Here is a 23,115-nt window from a genome sequence, read left to right as displayed (position 1 = left end):
TTCACCTGTACTCCCCAACCAAACTCTAATAAAAGAAAGGAAAAAAATAATACATAAACGTTTCAAATAAATAAATAAAATAAAGCATTCTGTCATAATTGCACCCTCAGTAAATCTAGAAAAGGACAAATATAACATCAGGGTTACACTCTCCCCCTTCAGATGGTCTTCATGCCCCATAAGACCAAACTTTAAATGTATGCTCATTTATATAGAGAGGAAACGGGTGCACATTTACAACCTGTGACAAATGAATTAACATCTCGGGTTTCGTAACTTATCCGAATGACAAGCCCACGATGTACTAAAGTAATCGGCCGGTTTGTAGGTACTCCTGGCTCATCATAACTGAGTCGTATGACTGGTTCTACCCTGCGTCTGAGTCTATAAGTAGGCCTACTTTCTTCAGCTTTACAAGAGTCATATGAAACGGAATTGTCTCCCCTTTCAGACTCTGACTCCACTGCTTCAGCTACGCCAGACTCAGAATCGTTCATGACCATTTCATCATATACAACAGGTGGTTCTTCTACATCACTCTGCTCACTGACAGACAAAAGATCATCCTCCAACACTACCGGCTTGCTATCCCCATGTTCAGGCTCTTTTCTGAAGGAATCGAGTATCTCTTGGCAAATTGCTGACTTACCATAATACATTTCATCCTCAGAACTAGATAAACTGTCTAACTGAGCAGCCTCGGTTCTTGATGCTTTTGTGGATTCTCTCCTTGCTCGTTCAACCCTTGTCACTGGTTTACAAGAGACTTTTTCTTTCTCAACCAAGTTATCAAACCGAACAAACTCTCCGATTGGGAGCAAATGATCTCTGTGCAACGTTCTCTCTCGCCCAAACCCATTTTCGGGTTTCACATGATATACTGGCAAATTGGGCAATTGTTCCACCACAAGGTGCGGAACGGAACACCACTAATCTTGGAGTTTGTGTTTCCCTTTGAGTCCCAAGTTTCTTACCAACACTCTGTCCCCTTTAACTAAACCCTGGTACCGGACTCTACGATCATAGTAAGTCTTGTTTTTCTGGTGGTTTTTCAATGCTGCAGCGGAGGCAAGTTCGTAGGCCTCCTGCAGATCAGCCTTCAACTTTTGAACATACTGCGTGTGAGTAGTCTTTTCCTTCCCATAGGGAAAAAGTCCAAAACAAACATCAATGGGCAATCTAGCTTCTCGTCCAAATAACAAAAAATAGGGAGAGTAACCAGTTGCCTCATTGAAAGTGCAATTGTATGTATGTACCAGTGAGCTAACATACTGGCTCCACCTTTGTCTCTTTGCAGACTCCAGAGTGCCCAGCATTGACAAAAGCGTCCTGTTAAAGCGCTCCGGCTGTGGGTCACCCTGAGGATGGTAGGGCGTGGTCCTGGATTTTCGGATGCCTAGTATTCGGAGAAACTCTTGGATCAGTCTGCACTCAAAGTCTCGCCCCTGGTCAGAGTGCACCCGTGCAGGAAGACCATAATGGACGAAAAATTTCTCAAACAGGACCTTTGCCACAGTTGTCGCTTTTTGATCCCTAGTGGGATACGCCTGAGCATAACGAGTATAATGATCGGTAATTACCAATACATTTGCAAACCCTTTGCTGTCAGGCTCTAGGGATAAAAAGTCTATACAGACTAAATCAAAGGGGCTTCTACTGGTTATCTGATTCAACAGTGCAACCTTCTGTGGGATAGTCTTACGAGCAATGCATCTACCACAGTTTTTCACGTAGGATTCGATGTCACTATCCATTTTTGGCCAGTAAAACCTGTCCTTAATCAATTCTTGTCAATACCTAAATGACCTGACTCATCATGAAGAGACCTTAGAACTCGTAGGCGATACACTTCAGGCAAGACTAACTGTGTACGTTCTTCACCGTTATCTGTCTGTGTAATGCGATACAAAACATCTTTCAAAATACGTAATTTTTGTCTCTGTCGCTGCAGTAGGGTAACAGCTGGGTTATCTCCTTTCCCAGTAGACATTACATTACCAGTGTCTAGTTCCTTCTTCACAACCCCAATTACAGAATCGGTATCCTGAGCCTCCTTTATGTCATCTAAAGATAAAAGTTCCAAGGACTCACCACCTAACTGTACCGGACAAATGAATGCCGCAGGGAGACCATCAGGATGAACTCCTAACTGATCAACAAACCTGTGAGGAGTACTGGAAGGGACATCAACTTGAGCGAGTTTGCATACAGCTTTGACCCCAGAAGGCGGAACCTCAGCCCATTTAATGGGAGCTAGGTCATCGTGCGGATTGCGGGACAATATATCAGCATCAGTATTAATGCGACCTGGCTTATACTGAATGGTAAACTCAAAGGTGGCAAGAGCAGCCAACCATCGGTGTCCAGTGGCATTCAGTTTAGCACTGCTCAGCACGTAAGTGAGAGGATTATTGTCGGTACGGACGGTAAACCTTGCCCCATACAAATAATCATGAAATTTATCGACCACAGCCCATTTAAGGGCAAGAAATTCAAGCTGATGGATGGTGTAGCGCTGTTCCGTTTCACTCAACTTACGGCTGGCGTAGGCTACTGGGCGCAACCCGTCTGGGTTTTCTTGATTAAGAACTGCCCCAAGACCATTCATACTGGCATCTACATGCAAGATGTATGGTCTGGACGGATCCGCAAAGGCCAAAACAGGTGCATGCGTCAATCTGCAAATAATTTCCCTAAACGCTGCAGTACATTCGGGAGTCCAGCGATCTCCAAAGGGTTCTGACTCTTTGAAGTACCCCTGAGTACTGGCAGTCTTAGGCTTTGTTTTTCCCTTTCCGGCAGGTGGAAACCCTTTCGTCAAATCAGTGAGTGGTCGTACTACGGAGGAGTAACCCTTTATGAACCGGCGGTAATAACCACAAAAGCCCAGAAAGGACCGCAGCGATTTCAAATCATGTGGTTGCTTCCATTTTGCTACTGCCTCGATTTTTGCAGGGTCGGCCGCAATACCCTCTGCCGACACCATATGACCAACATATTTAACCTCAGGCTGGCAAAATTGACATTTGTCAATAGAGATTTTTAAACCGCATTCTTCCAACCGATCCAGAACTTTGAAAAGACGCTCCTCATGTTGCTCTAAATTTCGCCCGAAGACAATTATATCATCAAGATAGACGATGGCTTCGAGGAGGTGCATTTTCCCAATGGCCCGCTCCATCAGCCGTTGGAATGTGGCTGGGGCTCCAGTTATTCCTTGGGGCATGCGCTCAAATTGGAAAAAACCCAAAGGGCAGATGATTGCAGTTTTCTCTTTATCCTCCTCGGCCATCTCTATCTGATAATATCCACTCCGGAGGTCCAGGACAGAAAACCATTGGCTACCAGCTAGGCAGTCCAACGCATCATCTATCCTGGGGGTAGTATACTGGTCGGGTATGGTGCGACTATTTAGAGTGCGGTAGTTCACACACATTCTCACATCGCCATTTTTCTTCCGAGCAATGACGATGGGGGATGCATATGGGCTCCTCGACTCTTTAATAATTCCTGCAGTCATCAAATTTTTTAAGTGCCTACGAACATCTTCAACATCCGCAGGGGCAATACGCCGGGACCGTTCACGGAAAGGGGTGTCATCTCTCAGCCGAATATGGTGTTTGACTCCTTGTGCTAACCCCACATCAATATCAGATAGGGAAAACACATTCACTCTTTCTGATAATTTCTGTCTTGAGTCGATCCTTCCAGGATTGAGGCACAGGTGAGTTACCAAAATCAAACAATTCTGGATCGAGTATTTGATGGTTCTTTGTTACCTCCCGTGCATCTCTCACTGTGTCTGTAGCATAAACTCTGGCTAACACAGTGCCATTTGGTATAAACTTTTCCTTAAAAGTGTCATTGCGCACCAAGACTCTGAGTTGGTTTTCCCCCATGGCTGAAAAGGGAACCACCACCGGAGGAACTAACACTCCTGCAGGAAAGAACATCATCTTCAGGACCCTCTACAAGGTAAATATCTTTCTCCAGAGGAGACTGACAGTCAATGTGACCCACCACACAGGTCTCAGTCTGAGGAGGGAGTGTAAGAGGACTATCACCCGCCCACTTCACCTCACCCACAGGCTTTTCTTCAGAACCAGCAATTTTACTGGAAGGGACTAACCCATCTGTTATCCACTGAGACTGTATCCTCATAACATTAGAAGTCTTGGGCCCTAAGCTCCCAGTACAAATGTCAACTAATCTTTGGAAAAAACTGGCATTGGTCCCCACAATCACTGGCGTTTGCTCGGGCCCGACTGGATCCGGACACACCAATGCAAGTACTGAAATTACCTCGGATGAACCCATTAGAGTCTGTGGGAATTCCATGTCTACCACAATATACACTCGGTAAGGATAGCTGGATGAACTCAAACCCCATATAGCTAACCCCTCAAAAGGATTTAAGGGTACTTGAGGTAGATGACGTAAATACCACTTCTCAAAGACAATGGTCACCTGTGACCCACTATCTAATAAAGCTAAACAAGGCTGTCCATTAACCTTGACCTCGACTGTGGATGATGGCCCTACTAGACCAGCTGGTACAAGACTAGGCTCAGGAACCTCAATTAGGCTTTTCTTAGAGAAACAATCACTCTGGCCTAGATCAGTATCTCTCTGTCCTGAAGCAGGTTTTTTCTCTTTAGATTTGCGAAGTAATTGTAGCAGTTTCTGAATGACTAAACCAGAATTTGCAGAATGTTCACATTTGCTGGCAATGTGGCCATCTCCTCCACAATTGTAACAGAAAAAGCCATCACTGCTTTTACCTGCCAATCTTATTGGAGCAACTGAACCACGGCTTATCCGGCACTCTTGAGTATTCGGACTACTCACCCCTACACTAAGCACAGACAATTGTTTCTGTAGTTGTTCTACTTGAGCTTTTAGGGCTAGAACCTCTGCATTTAACGGGTTGTCTGAGGGCCTTACCTCAGTTTTGCTTTTAACATAATCGACAGATTTGCGCTGCCCAGTTGGAGTCTTAACTCTTTAGCATCAACTTTCAAGTTGTCTCGATTTGACAGTGAGCCTCTCCCTCTGTCTTTTACTGGCTTATCTTTCACACTGACACCAAGCTTACGTCTAGCCGCTTCGTTTTCTTCTTCTTCTCGAATCTCATTAAGAAGTTTAAGAAACGGGGGGGGATTTTCTTTCCGTTCATGTAGCCGCAATTTCAATAGCATCAAATCTGATTCAATCGCACCCCTTAACAACTGTTCCACACGAGCACGATCAGCTCTCTGAGGAATTAACCCTCCCCGTTTGATCACTAACGTTAGCGATCTTTCTTGTCTACGAAGAAAATCAGATAAGGCCTCCCCAGGCTCTTGTCGAAGCAAACGAAAAGCAAAATACAAGTCCTCCCCCGATTCTGAGGTGCTAAAAGCACTCTCCAAAGCTTCAATATACTCGAGTGCTGTAGCATCTGCATTGTTGGCTCTTACTGCCTTTATCACCTCTAACGCTGGCCCTTTAAGGCTTTCCACAATACGTTTGCGCTTCTCCTTGGCGGAGCAGTCTGACTCAGAAATCATCAATCTAGCTTGTTCAAGCCAATTCTCACTATTCTCTTCACCTACTGGGGTGGGCTCAAGACCAGAAAATATGCGTAAGCGACGGTAGGCTTGACCATCGCTAGTGGGCTTAGTTTTCTCCAATAAATCCCCAATGGCACGAATGATTGTCTCAGGTGATGTAACATTTGAAACCAAAGGGTTCATCAAGCCTTGAAGGTCAGTAATGCTTTTGCCCTCCCTATTTAGGAACTGAGTTAACCTGTCTGAAAAGGCATTCATACTAGAATCCTCATCTTTTATAACAACAATTTTCCAGGTCTCCCCAGAGGATGGCAACACTTCAGATGGCACCTGGGCGGGGCAGATTTTCTCTCTACACTCACACAGTACCAAAAGTGTCCCAGGAACTGTGCCTTCCTTTGTTGCACGAGCCCGTACTCGACCAAAGACTTTGACTGTTTGTACAGTGTCTTCGATAAACGCAACATCGGTGTCAGCTGGTACACCAACAAGCAAAATAGCATGTTGGGGATCAATTTTCTCATCTGCAGACCAGCTGCAAAGTTCTCGTGAAAGATCGTTCTGCGACATTTTTCTTTTACCTTTTGTTTAGAAGACAGGAGATCCCAGCGGTGCCTCCATTATGTAACCCCTATCCACCAACCATTTACATAGGCTAGAGTTTTTGATAAGGACCCGAGTTCTTTTTATTTCCAAATGATCTTTTAACCCTGTCTTCTAATATAACTAAACCCCCAAGGAATTACGTTATACAAGCAGTTGATTTATTTCTAGCGTAGGAGTTGTTCCTAAATTACTTTTAACTGCAATAACCCACACACACTCACAAATAAACGTTTAAACCAATAAAGATTGTATTTTATATCAATGAAATGGAAACTTGGTATTTAAATTAAACTGAAATGTGTCGAAAATTTGAATGACCATGTAAATGAAAACAAAACAAAAACAAATAAAATGTCAAAACAATCGTCTGTGATTGCCTTCCTTTTAACAGTAACTAAACACCTTTTTTACCGTATCACACAAGTACTGTCAATTTTATGTCCCCTTTCAGAATGTAATTAACTCACTAAAGTTAACCATAAAGGCATAAACCTTTTTTAAGGCCTGTTTAACTTTAATTTAAACTATCAAATTAACTTATATCTCTGTATAAATTGTGTAGGCTTGAATAAACCTTTTAAGCTTTGAACAATCAAAATACACTCAAAATGGAAAAAGAACAAACACAGTCGCAATATCAATAGTGCACTCAAATGTTTAAACACACATCCCACCCCGTTGCAGGCCTGATACGGAGCTTGAGTGCGTAGTGGCCGGGAAAATGAAACTGGCCCCTTCACTCCAGAGAGCAGACAAAAAGATGGTTTAAATGGTTACCTCAATTGAGTTGCTAGTATGCGTTGAAACACGTCCGCTTTAATCACGTTGAAATGGTCCCAAATCGCAATGTCTCAGTGTACAACAGGTGCGGTGGTTGTTTGCGCTTCGGATTCTCAAAAAATCACTCGACGACGATCGCCGACATTTTCATCCCGGGAAACAGAAGTCTGCGTTCTTTCCTGAAACTCCGCTCGGTTTAAGCAGAGGACAACAACAGTTTCAGTTTCAAAAGTATGCCAACATGCACAGCGTTCAACTCTGGCCGAGCCAAACATGCAGTCACTGCAAACTTACATGAAACAGTCCGTAGTCATAACGAGCCACCTCCTTAGTGCAGAAATACGAGCAGTACTTCTGATTACAGGCAAGATTCTCCTGTTAAACACTCAAAGACCTCGTTAAACTCACGTCTCTTCTCACTCTCCCGTTCTCTCCAACTTTCTCCTGTTCTCTCTCGAACTTTTCCTCCCGTCTCCCGCTCATAAGAAAATCTGATTGGCTCACAAACTTGTCAGTCTCTTAGTTGTCCAATGCACATCAACTCACAACCCAAAATGATGTTTACCACGTTTTTCACCTGTACTCCCCAACCAAACTCTAATAAAAGAAAGGAAAAAATAATACATAAACGTTTCAAATAAATAAATAAAATAAAGCATTCTGTCATAATTGCACCCTCAGTAAATCTAGAAAAGGACAAATATAACATCAGGGTTACATATATATACTACCAGTCAAAACATTTTTGAACTGTAAGATGTGTAATGTTTTTTAAAGTCTCTTCTGCTCATCAAACCTGCATTTATTTGGTCCAAAGTACAGCAAACACAGTAAAGTTTTGAAATATTTTTACAATTTAAAATAACTGCTTTCTACTTGAATGTATTTTAAAATGTAATTTATTTCTGTGATCAAATTTGTATTTTCAGCATCATTCCTCCAGTCTTCAGTGTCACATGATCCTTCAGAAATCATTCTGATATGCTGATTTGCTGTTAAAAAACATTTTATTATTATTATTATTATTATTACTATGTTGAAAACAGATGAGTAGATTTTTTCAGGTTTCTTAGAAAGTTCAGAAGAACAAAATTTATGTGAAATAGAAATATTTTGTTATAGATGTCACACTTGATTAATTTAAAGAATCCTTGCAAAATAAAAGTATTAATTTATATACTTCTGATAATGATAATAGTAATAATAATCAAAAAAAAAAATATTTATCAGCAAATCAGCATATCAGAATGATTTCTGAAGATCATGTGACACTGAAGACTGGAGGAATGATGCTGAAAATACAACTTTGACCACAGAAATAAATTACATTTTAAAATATATTCCAATAGAAATCAGTGTTTTTTTTTTTGTAAATTGAATCACAACATTACTACTTTTGCTGTATTTTGGATAAAAGAAATGCAGGCTCTGTGTATTATTAAAAAAAAAAAATCTTACCGTTCAAAGACTTTTGGACTGGTAGTGTATATTAACATGTTTAATAATTCAGATTAATTAGACACTTTTAATTAGACAGCAATAACATTGTCACACATTATTTTATTTAGTTCAGAATCGTAGGAGAATCGTGATCTCTATATGAGACCAAAAAAAAATTGTGATTCTCAATTTATCCATAATTGTGCAGCCCTAGTATACAGCAATTAATAATAATAATAATAATAATAATCATAATAATGAAAACATACAGTTAGTCTCTGTATGTGGTGTTTGACGTTACAGAAATTCCCATGATGCAAATGGAATTACAGTTGTTTGCTTTAAAGGGAATTTGCAGTATTATACCGGATGATAACCAGTAAATAAATGTAGAAATGACAGAAAATGTCTTAAAACCCTCTGGAGTCTAAGGGTTTAATTATCAAAGCAAATAAAAGAGGAAGTAAAGGGCAGCCTTGCCTCGTCCCTCTCCCAACTTTGAATGTAGAGGAGCGGCATCCATCAGTCAGCACAGCATTAAGAGGCCCATTATATTATAACTTGATCCACTTAATGAAGTGCTCACCATGCAATCGAATGCCTTCTCCGCATCTAGAGAAATCACAAGACCATCTACTGACTGCTGCCTAGCAAACTGTATCACATTCAACAGCCTCCGCATGTTATTGACAGTTGCGTCCTACAATAAAGCCTGTTTGGTCTCCTTTATTAGAGTGGGGAGAAGGCATTCTAACCATGTTGCTAATATTTTAGAAAGAATATTCAGATCTACATTAAGCAGCGAAATAGGTCGGTATGATGAACAGGCCTCCGCTTGTTTATCTTTTTTCAAAATTAAAGATGTATCGACCTCAGAAGACTATCGGACTACTGAGAGAATCTTCAAGAACTGTACTTATCCAAAGTGAGCAAAACAGCTGGCAAAATCACTCTGCACCCCTCACATCCACAAGTGGGTATAACTGCAGACCGAAGATCTCCAAAATGGGGCGTGAACTCCAAAAGTGGGCAGAACCTCCAAAATAGGGCAGGGCCTCCTTTCGCAAAGACTTTCATCATTGGCCGTGGCTTCCCGCCCCTATTTGGAGATATCCAGGCTGCAGTTATACCCTTCTCCACATCCAGCACACTCCCTCTTTGAACTGTTATCATCTGGTCGACGCTACAGAGCTCTGAACACCAGAACGACCAGACACAGGAACAGTTTCTTCCCTCAGGCAATCCATCTAATGAACACTTGATAATAACTGTGGAACACACTACACTATTTATATTTATATACACATATACTTAGTGTACACTTCAATTTTGCACATAATATATCTGTACATACATAACTGCTTTTTGTAATATATCTGCCATACATTGTCAATTTGTATATTGTCATTCAATACCTACTTATTTGGATTTTTTTTTCTTTTATTAGGTGTTTTTTTGTTCTGTCGCTGTCATTCTGTTGCACTGCGGAGCTTCTGTCACGAAAACAAATTCCTCGTATGTGTAAGCATACCTGGCAATAAAGCTCATTCTGAGCATATTTAGTAAGGGGTCAACTAAATCTCTAAATTCTTTATAAAATTCAGTACTAAGGCCATCTGGGCCAAGTGCTTTCCCAGATTGCAAACTCTTTATTGCTTCTAGAACTTCCTTTTTAGATATAGGAGCATTAAGGCAAGACGTCTGGTCCTCTGATAAACTGGGCAGGTTAAGCGTGGAGAAGAAAAGCTCTGTGGATTGTGTTGTATCCCCTTCTAATTCTGACTTATATACATTCTCAAACCATTCTTTAAATGTATTATTAATAGAAAGGCTGTCTAGAAAACATTTACCACATCTATCCACAATGGACAGGATAGACGAGAGTCAGATTTTTTCTTTGTTAATAATGCTAAATATTTCCCCACTTTATCCCCATGCTCGTATATTTTCTGTTTAGCTAAACTAATTTTCACTTCTGCTTGTTTTGTTAAAAGAGAATCTAAAGCAGATCTTAGTGCTGAAATCTTACCTTCATCTTACCAGGGGTTGGTTTTTTAATATATAATCTCTCAACGTCCTTAAGCTTTGATTCTAAGATCTCTTTTTGTTTGGCTTGTCTGCGCCTTTTACTTCGTTCGTATGCTATAATAAGGCTTCTAGATAAAGCTTTGGCTGTTTCCCATAGTTATGATGGATCTTCGGTTGAGGCAGAGTTAATGGACATGAAAGAGTTAAACTCCTCTGTAAAATATGATATAAATTATGATCAGCCAAAATAAATGATAAATTATGATCAGCTAAAATAAATGGGTAAAATCTCCAACTATTAGATTTTTAGATTTATCAGTATTTTGGTTCCCGAAGGGGTATTCAGCAAAAACTTCTGCATGGTCAGATATAGATATATTACATATATGGCAAGACATTATATGCTGCAACATATTTTTTAGAGAAAATAATCTATCCTTGTATAGCAGCTGTGGACAAAAAAAGTATTCTCCTGTACTGCAGAGTGATAGTCAAAGTCTTCACAGAGAGCCTTAACAGTTTTAACCTGAGTTGATAATAATGATTTACCTGTTGGGAATTTATCAATAATGGGGCATAAATGACAATTAAAATCTCCCCCAATAAACAGTGTCTCAACTCTCCACTCTGCTATTTTGGCAAACGCTGGGGCCAATAAATGTTCATCAAAGCAATTTCCTCGCCATATAATACCCCCTTCACAATTAAATAGGGCCCTCTTGTGTCCTTGGCAACTTCTACTAGTTGAAATGGCATACCTCTCTTAACTAAAATAACTACGCCTCTGCTCCTCGAAGTGAAAGATGAGAAAAGGACCTGGCCCTGGCCCCCCCCCCCCCTTTGTGATAGCTTAGCATGTTCCTGCTCACAGTGGCGGTTTCTCCATTAGGGCGATTGGGTGACGCACCACCAAAGAAAAGGGAGGGATTTTTTCTTCTTTTACGTTCAACCACAGTGTTACGCTAGCTTTCACTATTCTAGACTGTTTGTGCTTCCTCTAAATAGTCCAATCAGCTTTCCTCATTAATCGAGCAAACATTTGCCCCTCCTGAGAGAATTGACAGGAGCCGCCACTGCCTGATCATTTAAATGGGTCTCCTGTAGCAAAGCAATTTGTACCCCCTCCTTTTTTTTAAAAAGTTAAAACTTTTCTACTCTTAATAGGTGTGTGAATACCATTAATGTTCCATGTGCACACTTTAAGCTTTAGAATTCTAATTGTATATCATACATAAATGTAGTCCAAATGTACAATTTGAATGACGTAGACAAGTGGTAAGCCAAAATAAAAACATAAGGAATTAACAGATACAAAGAACTTGAACAGCAATTATTGAACACTTAAAAAAAATTACACACTTTACCTCCCGTTGCATATTGGGAGTCCCAGACATCCTGTGCTTGTGAAGTCCTGAAAATAAATCAACGTGCTCTCTCCAAATTTCAAAGGGGAGCCTTTGATCCCCAGCTCCTGCGCTGCATTTAACACTCACTGTTTGTCTTGAAAGTTGAGGAACCTCACCTAGATGGGTCGCGGTCGCTGCGTAGAGGAAGGTTTGGGGGCGAGTGATCGATGCACTCTCTATAGCTTTATACGACCTGCTTTCGAAGCAACACAGAGAGTCTTAGGAAGCCTTGATTTGAAAAACCACGTTGGGTTGTCACCCTCCATGCCCTCAGGTAATCCAACAAGGCAGATATTCTCCCTCCTTTCTCTGTTTTCAAGGTCTTCAGCCTGTTCGTCCATATCATGTATGAGTTTCTCAAGGGACTGTAGTTTAGCCTTGATCGGGGTTACCACGTCTTCCACAGCAGATATCCTCGTTTCCGCTTCAGTGATCTGCTTATGATGCTCGTCTAGTTTAGTAACAACTGCGAAATCGGATCCATTTTTTCATCAATGAGCTAAGAGATATTGGCTGTAATCTCCACAACCGCGTCAGACAGCGGAGACACGGGCAAGCTCGTATTAGCATTAGCAACATCGGCTCACTCATCGGCCTCATTAGAGCTGTTGGCATTAGGCGTTTTCTTACTTGGCAAGCTTTCTGTTTGCCTCAGAAAGTAGTCAGTTATGCTCATAATGGCAAACACAAGACATGTGCGTGCTAAAATTATAATATCCGGGTTGTAATAGTAGGAAACTCAAGAGACACTACCGCTCAACTACACACAGCCTCCCTTCAAGCCGCAATCTTGAAAACCTCCAAATCAAGTCTATTTTATTACATAAAGACAGAACCAAGAAGAAACACAAAGAACACAGGATGAAGAGGAACTGAAATACACGTAATACATGGACTGAAATACATACAGTGATGAACCAAAATAACAGACACCTGTGATGATTAATGTGTGTCCGGGGGGAACTGATGAGTGACAGGAAACTTGAACAAAGGAAACAGGAACTGAGAGAAACAAATTAAAAGTCCATTAAAATGAAACTAACAGAACATAAAAAATTGACATACAAATGAACAAATTAAATATATAATCTTTGTAATTATTTATTTTTACTCTTTTATTTTGATCTTTTAAAATATTTATTTGAATGTTATTATTATTATTTTATTTTTCAGATTTAATTATTAGCTTTTAGTTTGGGAAACCCTCTAGAATTCGTGCTTTGCATTTAACCCATCCAAAGTGCACACACACAGCAGTGAACACACACACCGTGAACACACACCCGGAGCAGTGGGCATCATTTATGTTGTGGCACCCGGGGAGCAGTTGGGGGTTCAGTGTCTTGCTCAAGGGCACCACAGTTGTGGTATTTCCGGCCCGAGACTCGAACCCACAACCTTAGAGTTAGGAGTCAAACTCTCTAACCACTAGGACACGACTTCCCCATGTGATGTGATGCAGTTATTCTGCAGTTAAACAAGGTTTAAAGATTGATGCAACATAATTATTGGATGAACCTAAATTTTATGTATATTTAAGATTAATTCTTAATGGTGTAACCCACCTCAATCAGAAGTGTTCTCATACAGCATGAGTCACACTATATTCAGACAGGACACAGCTGCACATTTACTGAGGGGTAAACAAGATCCCTGTATTCTAGCCCTGACACAAACTCCACAGAAAACCTTCTGTAAATCAACGACCAGAAGCCCATTAACTAGCTTGTGTATGGACGGATACAAACTCATCAGGGCATATACAAACTTGGCATATAACAACCAAGGGGGCAATTTCATGATCTTTCATGTCCAAGCTGTTTCCTTACTACCCAACCAAAGCTTGTTATTTCTTAGTATTTATTTGTATTATTCCCAACAATCTTTCAGAAGTAGTCTAACTGGATGGTTTTCCAGATGTTCCATTACACCATACCAGTATCTCAATATCAACTGAAACTTACACTGTTCTACATTTAAACTTGTAATGAAGCCACCGGAGAAGATCTAAATGCACCACAGCAAATCCACAAAGCTTGGTTTATTACTTTTTGTAATAGTTTATTACTATCTTTTGAAGGAAGGTTTTGTTCACAGAACTGTAAACTACACTACCATAATCTATGTTTGACCTAATCACAGCACAGTAAATTATTTTCAATGACTGACAGCTTGCCCCCCCCACAGCTCCTGACAAACATCTTAAGACATTTGTTCCTTTTGTGAATTTTTTCATCAATTTCTGAATATGAATTCTAAAATTTAATTTAGAGTCCATTCACATACCCAAAAATCTTACTTCATGAACCTATTCCAGCTGTTAATAATAAATTTTCACTGCCGGAGCTGAGAGGAGAGCGATCACATGAGCTCTATCATCTTCTTTCCTATTGGCTGTTGCTCCCAATAGTTGTTCTTCTTTGAAGTTGAAGGATTCTCCACTGTGTCCCATCTCTGGACACGCCCCATCCGGTCACCAACGGTCGCTGTCGCTCATGTCGCCAGAAATCACCAGCTCCTCACTGAAGTGAATGGGAACACGTCTCTGTCGTTGCGTGTCTCTTGTAATGTGAACGGAGCTTAATGTGTCGAAGTGTGAGCGCTGAGCTACGGTTGATATGTAGAGTACTCAGTTTATTATACATTTTGAACTCATTAAAAATGCTAAAAACCATTAAATAAAAATTTTTCATTACATTATTTTTTAAACAACTTAGCTTTTGATTATTTATAACATTGTATTAAATTATTTCAGCCTCTATGCACTGCATATACTGAATATCCCCGTTCTGCACCACTGTATTCAAATACAGCACGTGTTCAGGGGTTTGGTGGAAAAACAAATTGAAATGTAACATTTTATAAAGAATATCCGGACCTTGACTGTTGGTCTCTGTGCACGAGTAAGTGTTCATGAGTCTCTGTCAGCACAGCATTTCACTCCGACTCGACCAGGAAAACACACAAGCTATGAAAGAAAAGAAAAAACACTATATAGTGTCATACAAATACAGAGTAATTCTTTCCTCTGAACAGCTGTTTCAGACTCTTCATGTTTTTTTGTCTTTCTTCACAGATTCACCAACATCTACTCTGACTGTGACTCCAGACAATACAGTATTCACTGGAGAGAAAGTCGATCTGAAGTGTGTGATTGAGTCTGATCACAGTGTCTGGAGATATGTGTGGTGGAAAGGAAACTCAAACATTAAAGTGTCTCAGCGTTACATTGTAAAAGAAAACACTCTCACTATTGAACGATCTAAAACATCTGATGCGGGTCAGTACACGTGTAGAGGACACATAGAAGGAAGATCAGTCTCATCACAATCAAGCTCTGCTGTTTCTCTCTCAGTGAAGGGTGAGTTTAATATCATCGTCCTCATAAATAAACCTATTTGACAATATTGACAATTTATGATACTCTTAAATTATGTAAATGTTTTAAATGTTTAATGTACACTATGAAATTGTGTAATATGTGAATTAAAGAACATAAATGTTGACTGAATATGTAAATCAGTGTTTCATTTAGGTGTTACCAATAATGGGAAACAATTTTAATAATCAATACCAACTACAAGCAAACCAGATATTTAATTTAGTGCAGTATTTTCCTCATAATGATTTTGAGTTCATAACAATGATCATGATACTGTGATGCTGTTTCTATCAATATTTCCTCATAAGTGTATTAATAGATGGAGATCAGAAGCTGTAGTGAAGCTGAGATCAGATCAGATCAGTGTGTGTTCAGAGGAGAGACAGTCTCTCTCTTTACTTTTACTGTAGTCTCTGTCTCTATGATTACACACAGAGCTTGACATTCATGTTTCTGCTCAGAGACTCTGTGGCTAAATGAAATTAAATGAAATGAAATTAAATTAAATTAAATTAAATTAAATTAAATTAAATTAAAATTTAGAGTTTCCAACCGTATTTAATGTATGCATCATCTTTCATATTACATAAACTTAATTATTAATATGAGAAGATGTTATAGGGCTGTTATCAATCAAATTAAATCAATATCAACTAAACTGATGTTTCCACTGCAGAAAGAAACTGAAGCAGCTGAAGTGAGATTTAGATTCAATTATTAAATTATTAAAGATTAATAATAATTAAAGATTAAATTATATTGCATACAGTTAGTGTTGGCAGTATGGTAATGTTCTAGCGATGGAAGAGACACTGAATAATGGGAATTTAAATAGACCGCATGTGTGATAGGTGTCAAGACGAGATTGGTGACTGTCGGCTGATGCAAGCGTGACTAACGCAACAATATGTTGAGTCACAATATATCGTAATACACAAATACAACAATAATTATTGTAGAAAGTGACCGTAAATCATCTGTAGATCAATGAAAGTGAATGTTAAGACAGATTTAATTTGACATGAAATATGATTATGGCACATCAAATATGATGAATCCAGAAGATTGTGGTTTTAATTGTAATTAATTGAAATAAAATTCAGTAAATTCAGTAATTAAAATATAAATGTATGTAGTGAGAGACAGAGTGAAATCATTTGAGTCTAATATAATTCAGTATTTTTAAGCAGAATCATGAATATTTGTGTTCTGTGTCTCTATTGCTCTCTGCATGAGGATCTTATTCAAGTCCATTCCTGATCTAACTCTACATTCAGATGTTTGTCTGAGCGTGTGACTGTTAGATCAGATCTCCATCCAGTCACTTTATCAGATCCTGAGACATCCATCTTGTCCTGTCTGATCCCAAAACCAGTTCACAAAACCACATTCAGCCGTGAAGCTAGAACTGTATTAAAGAAAATCAACATGTGACGTTAAAAACCTTGACATGGACACATTCTCTTACTTGAAACAAACAATCATGTTAAACAACATCTGAAAGCACCGCAAGAGCAAGAAGAATAAGTGAAATACTAACTAATAAAAAATATTAAATTATTATTTGATTAAATGCAACAATGACATGATTAATGATTATGATTAAACATTAATTAAAAAACAAAGAAAATAATAACAGATATATAATGGATGCTCTCCTGAAGAAACACACACAGAGGATGTTATGAATCTTATTTTTCGACGCAGAAGTGGTTTTCTGTGAATGTGTGAGACGTCTGGTTCATTAGACACTGTAGAGAAATATCCAGGAGAATAACAAAGTGCAGGAGACAGTAAAACTGTGTGCACTACAAACCAGTGTTTCATGATTCAGATCATGTATTAAAATAATATGGAAGGGCACAGGTTTACAATATCAAGCAACAAAACATTAAAATAGTGATTGACACCATAAACCAGACACATTAAACTCATAAATGGCTCTTACAAGAAAAATAAGATGGATTGAGATTCCTGAGATCCTTCAAGACTTAACCAGAGCCTCCTCAAAAAACTGAAATGAGAAAACTAATGACAGTACACAAATAAAACAGAGCCAATATTATGAAATATGACTTAAAATAATATGTTTTATAAAAAATTTACAAAATGTTTTCCCTGAAAGAGCTGTTTGAGTCACTTCATATTTTTGTCTTTCTTCACAGATTTACCCAGATCTGCTCTGACTGTGACTCCAGACAGTCCTGTATTCACTGGAGAGAGAGTGAGTCTGAAGTGTGTGATTGAGTCTTACAGTGACTGGAGACGGAGAAATGGCCTGACAGACTGGAGATATAACCGGAGATATGAGTGGACATATTACAGAGACTGGAGATATGAGTGGAATAAAGGCAGTGTAAAGTTACAGTCGTCTCAGCGTCTCACTGTAATCACAGACACACTCACTATCAGAGCAGTAACTACATCTGATGCGGGTCAGTACACGTGTAGAGGACAGAGAGATAAAAGACCAAACTCATCACAATCAAGCTCTGCTGTTTCTCTCTCTGTGACGGGTGAGTTTATTATCATCTTCCTCATAAACTCTCTCTAATATGATCACATGTCCAACTGAGAGACTGAGGTTTTGATCAAAATGTAAAACTCTTACTGTTTACCAAATTCAGCTCAGTATAAACTCTATTATTTTATTATTTTTCATGTGAAACAAATCACTTACAACAATAGTGACTCAAACTGTCACATGACCTCATTATATTGCACGTTTACACTCTTAAACAGTACGGTCGCAAGGTCTGTGCCAAGTGTGCGACCGCACAGGGCCTCGCGCTTCTAGAGGGCCTCGATCCCAGCCTGCATTTTATGTTGTTTAGGTCTCATTTTTATAACTGTTTTTCCACCAATTTTGTCCTTTGAAAGACTAAAATATTCATAGCTGATAGACAGTATAGCACTCTGTGTATAATGAGTAAAGCTGTTTGATGTTAGGATGACAACAAGTTTTAAAAGTTTAACTTTTAGGCTGGTCTTGAGACTTTTTTACGCCCCTCGGGCCGGGCTTGGGGCCAAATGGGTGCCCTAAGCAGAACTGTATTGTTGTGCCCCCTCCCCAAATTATTATGGAAGTAAAAAAAAACTACTACTATAGGGGTCAAAATAGACCTTTAATAAAATATAAAAGTAAATAACTAAATTGTAATTACATTTTATTATTTACAAATTACAATTGTTGCTAGACAGTCTATGGCTATGATTTACTAAAACAGTTGTATGATTGATTTTTGTAGCCTCAAGCGTTCATAACTGACACAGAAGAATATTTTACTTCAATTAACCCAAGGAATAATCTTTGTAAGGGTTGTGATGTCCACATGTTTTTGTTGAAGAAATTATAGAGGCATTTCTATAGCAAAAAGGTGGCCAAAAATGAAATATTAAGTGGATTTTTTTATTAAATGTTTGGTCAATATTAAACATGGATTTAAACATCATGCAAGTGTTACAACAGCAGTTATCAGACCTTTTTGGCGCCCTTTACAGGAATTTGTAATAATATTCTTTGTAATGTAGGCAGGGCCGTTTCTAGCGTTTTTGGCACCCTAGGCGAGATTTCTACCAACCCCCCCCCCCCCCCCCCCACCAAAGATTTGTACCATAAATTAAAAACTAAACATAGCTGCAAGGAAACCATTTAATAATTATTGCGTAAATATTGCAAAATTTGTCCAAATACAAGTATGTACAATTCATCAGAATTAAATATTATTAATATTAAACAATACAAGACAAACAGGCAAATTAAATGCAAAAAAACTAAATGACTAAAACATGACAATGTTATGTTATCAGCTACATATTAGCTATACAATAATACACAGTAACCACATCCATGTTCAAAGGAAGTAACTGGTAACCAAGGACTTTTGACCATGGCAATTGACCATGGCATATTTGAGCATGTTTACTATTTTCGATAGCTTTAAAAGTGGACACGTCTAGACTTAATAGCTGCAAAAGTGTCAATAATGTCATCATAGGACATCTGCCTGGAAACATCCCTGTTTATGGAGAATGATTGACAGCCGCGGAGGAGGGAAAACGAGGTTTCCGTATACTTTAATTTAATGCTGTAAATAGTCTTCTGTCCATCACATTAAGCTATGGAATGGCTTCAGATGACTTTGAGAAATTATAATCAGACCGATCTCAAGACCCAAGTCACCCAAACTGACGTGAAAAAAGCGGCGCTGTTTGCAACCCTGAGATTCATTCACCGATCAAATAAGGCTTTTGACGGGACAAAAATAAGCTTTTTTGCAGCCGCCAAATAAATTTAAATGCAGGAAAAACCCTGCTATAAAATTCCGCTGCTGAAATGAGCATGACGTAAATCCGTCCCGTGGTGCTAATAATGCAGTCACAAGGCGTTTCTCAATGTCAAGGAGAAACAGTGTCATGTTTTGCTCGTAGTGGTGATGGAGCTTGTAGAACAATTTGTAACATACCTGTATATTTTGCTTTCTTTTTCTCGTCTTCTTTTTTCTTCTTGCGATACTGAGCCCCTGATGGCTTTGACCTTTTCATGATGATGAAACTCAAACATTTACTTCAAGTAACTTTAACCACGGATGGCGACGTTGAAAGGTGACTTTAACATGTCTCTAACGGCAGCGGCCACTATCACCATCAATGAGACTTACTCAGATAATCGCAAGTAATCATAATGCTTCGAAATAGCAAAATTATGAAAATATAATATGACCTTAAAATAATAATATTAATAATATATATAATATATTATATATATATATATATATATAAAATAAACTCTTGGTGGGGCGGGGGCTCTCACTGGCGCCCCCCAGCTGTTTGCGCCCTAGGCGGCCGCCTAGTTTGCCTATGCCTAGAAACGGCCCTGAATGTAGGCTACATAAATTATAAATGTTGTATTACATTGTTAAGCATGCATATAGTGTGGTTGTGCTTCAGGTGATCCTTGGAAGTGTCCCAGCTCCAGGTCCCTTCTGACCCGTCCCCTTCACTCTCTTCCCGCTTTCTGTACTGTCCTGTTTAAAAAAATAGAAAATAAATCCTCATAAAATATAAACTGAATGCAAAATAAATAACACAATCAATAACAAACTGCACAACACTATTCATTAAACACTTATTTAATGTATTCAGATGAAAGTTTACAATAACAAATTATACACAAGCAGTGTTTTCAGAGCCCCCTAAATACACTGTTTTAGAGCACTAGCTTTACAGTGTATTTAGTAAAACAAGTAAAAATAAAAATAAAGTACATTTTCATTAAACTAAGTAAAATCAAAACATATCACAAAAAGTCAATGAATCTCTAGCAGAAGTGACAGTGCAATGTAGCAGATGAACACTTTCTTACCAATGTTTCAAGAAAAAGCTGGATCCTTAATGACTCTACAAGGGGGAAGAAAAAAATGGTTTACTGAAAAGTTCTTAAAAAGCAGGATTTCATTTTATACCATTTCTTTAAACCAGTGGTTCTCAAACGTTTTATACCAAGAAACACTTGTAAGAAACACATATTTGTCTCTCTTAAGCTCCACCATAATGACCAACATTAAATTTCAGCGTTGTAGTGAGCCTAAGTATTCAGCTACAGCTCTACAGTTCAAAAAATAGTCAGTTTTATTCCTAATAACAATATTTATTGTTGTCAGCCACTTTACATTAGCACTGTACTGTGCTTACATACAGGTAAATGAAAAACTTAGTTTAAATTAAAATGTGTTATAATAAAAATTACATAACTGTGCTGTATTTATATGTAAAAAACAAAGAAACCTTACTCAAAGATTAAATTAAAATGTATTAATATTAATTTATATTTAATTAAGTGATTTCTAGAACCAGAACATCTGAGCATATCACACCAGTCCTCGGCTCCTTACAATGGCTCCCAGTTACATTTAGGATTGATTTTAAATGCTTTTACTCGTATATAAGTCTCTAAATGACCTTGGACCAAAACCAAAGTTTTAAAATTGCTTGTTTTTATTTATGTTTTATTATTTCTTTATGAATATTTTACTTTTTTATGTTAAGCACTTTGAACTACCATTGTGTACGAAATGTGATACAGTATTTATTTATTTATTTTTTTAAAAATAAGATCGTTAAAAGGATTTCTGAAGGATTGTGTGAGGATTGTAATGATGCCAAAAAATTTGTTTGAAAATCAGCTTTGATTGTTTCTAATAAACTGTTTAACTGCTCCCCAAGTGGATATTAAATTATGTTGTGGGATAATTAAATATATTCTTAATAAACTACAAACATAAAATTATATACATTTATTTTGTCTTCACATTCTTTCTTGTAACTCTTCCCTCTCAGTGGCACAGATGACTGAAAGGCTCATTATGCAGCTCATTATGCAGCTCATTATGCGGCCCTTTGTCTTCTCAGGTGTAAATCACAATGATATTCATGATAGTTGACACCTACTCGCATATCACTTTTACCAACAAAAAGTGTCTTAGAAAATTTAAATCAATATATTGTTTTCTGTGAGTGAGTAAACAAGAGGATTTTCACATCATTTAGAAAGAAAAATTCCAGGCTACAAGCTCCAGTTCTCAAAAATCCCAGGAACCATTGTTCTTTATGTGTTTTATGGCCTTTTTCAATTGTTTTAACATTTTTAGTTTTTCACTAACCACGCATAATATTTTTTTTATTAATTTAGATATTGATAAGAAACTGAAAAAAGCACAAATGTCAGGGCATGATAAAACTTCTCCAGGCCCCCAAAATACCCTTAGACTCCAGAGGGATAAATAAACTTGCCTTGCCTTGCCGAGCAGCAGCACAACATCAGATGAGCATCTAACTTGAGCATCTGTGATAAAGCAATACAAAAATACACACACGGGATCTTCTGCAGGTTACATGTCCTTTAAGTTACCCATTTGTAAACTCTGGTAACTATATATGATTCATTGTCCAGTTTCCTGGATGAAAGCCAGATTAACCAATCATGATCAAATCAATAAAGTAAAACAACCAATAAGAATTCTTCAAAGTAATGCAAAAACAAAAGTGCTAAATGGGGTATAAAGTCTCGGTGCTCTTTGGTTGTGGGATAGTAAATCTCTGAAGACAAGAACTCCAAGGCACTCGAATATCTCAGTGAAAAAATTAAAAAGCCTTTATTACATTCTACCTCTCACCATTTTTTTAAAAAAGCTTAAAAAAGGCTTTTTAATTTTTTCACTGAGATATTCGAGTGCCTTGGAGTTCTTGTCTTCAACCAATAAGAATTGTTTCAGTGTGATAAAGCAGCGACATGTATTTAGTTTTATTGTTGTTGATGATAATATTTAACATATAACTTTAGATTTTAGAATAGGTATCATGATTAAAATATTGTAAAAACCTGTTGAAATAATAATAATGATCTTAAATAATTTAATATAAATTATTTAAAAGTTTGTTAACCTTTTTCAACCATTTAGCATTAAACATTTTCAACGTTGTTTCAACGTTAAAACAACTGACCTTATTTCAACCATAATTAAATGTTGAAGGTCGGTCATGTGCCGGCGGGGCGACATCACCATCGATCAGATGCGTGTTACAGTTGTGTTCGTTACTATAACAACCCCCCCCCCCTTTGCCACTGCCCTGCTCTTAAATTATGTAAATGTAGTAAAGTTTGCAATTGAGTGATCTGTGATTACAACAGAACATACTGGATATGAATATCAATGTTTTGTTATACCAATATTTACACATATTTGTGAAGTAATTAATATCAATGACAAGCAAATCTTAAATTTATTACCCACTGTAAGACATTCAAGGGTTGACTTACTGTTCCCTGTAAGTTACTGTAATTAAGATTACTGTAACCATAACTGTGCTTCAGTTTTACAGTAAACTGACATATGAAAACAAAATACACAAACCTCTTAAA

The 23,115-nt window shown here is 38.1% G+C and overlaps 1 protein-coding gene across 1 annotated transcript in view; it reads left to right on the top strand.

Annotated features, from left to right (window-relative positions):
• LOC132096067 (carcinoembryonic antigen-related cell adhesion molecule 5-like) overlaps positions 1–23,115 on the top strand; it is a 124,104-nt gene that overhangs the window by 66,801 nt on the left and 34,188 nt on the right. The gene's annotated exons all lie outside the window — the stretch shown is intronic.

The sequence above is a fragment of the Carassius carassius genome, chromosome 2, assembly GCF_963082965.1.
Source record: "Carassius carassius chromosome 2, fCarCar2.1, whole genome shotgun sequence".
Taxonomy (NCBI): Eukaryota; Metazoa; Chordata; class Actinopteri; order Cypriniformes; family Cyprinidae; genus Carassius; species Carassius carassius.
Note: the sequence above shows the minus strand (reverse complement) of the source record. Positions and strands in the feature narration are given on the sequence as shown.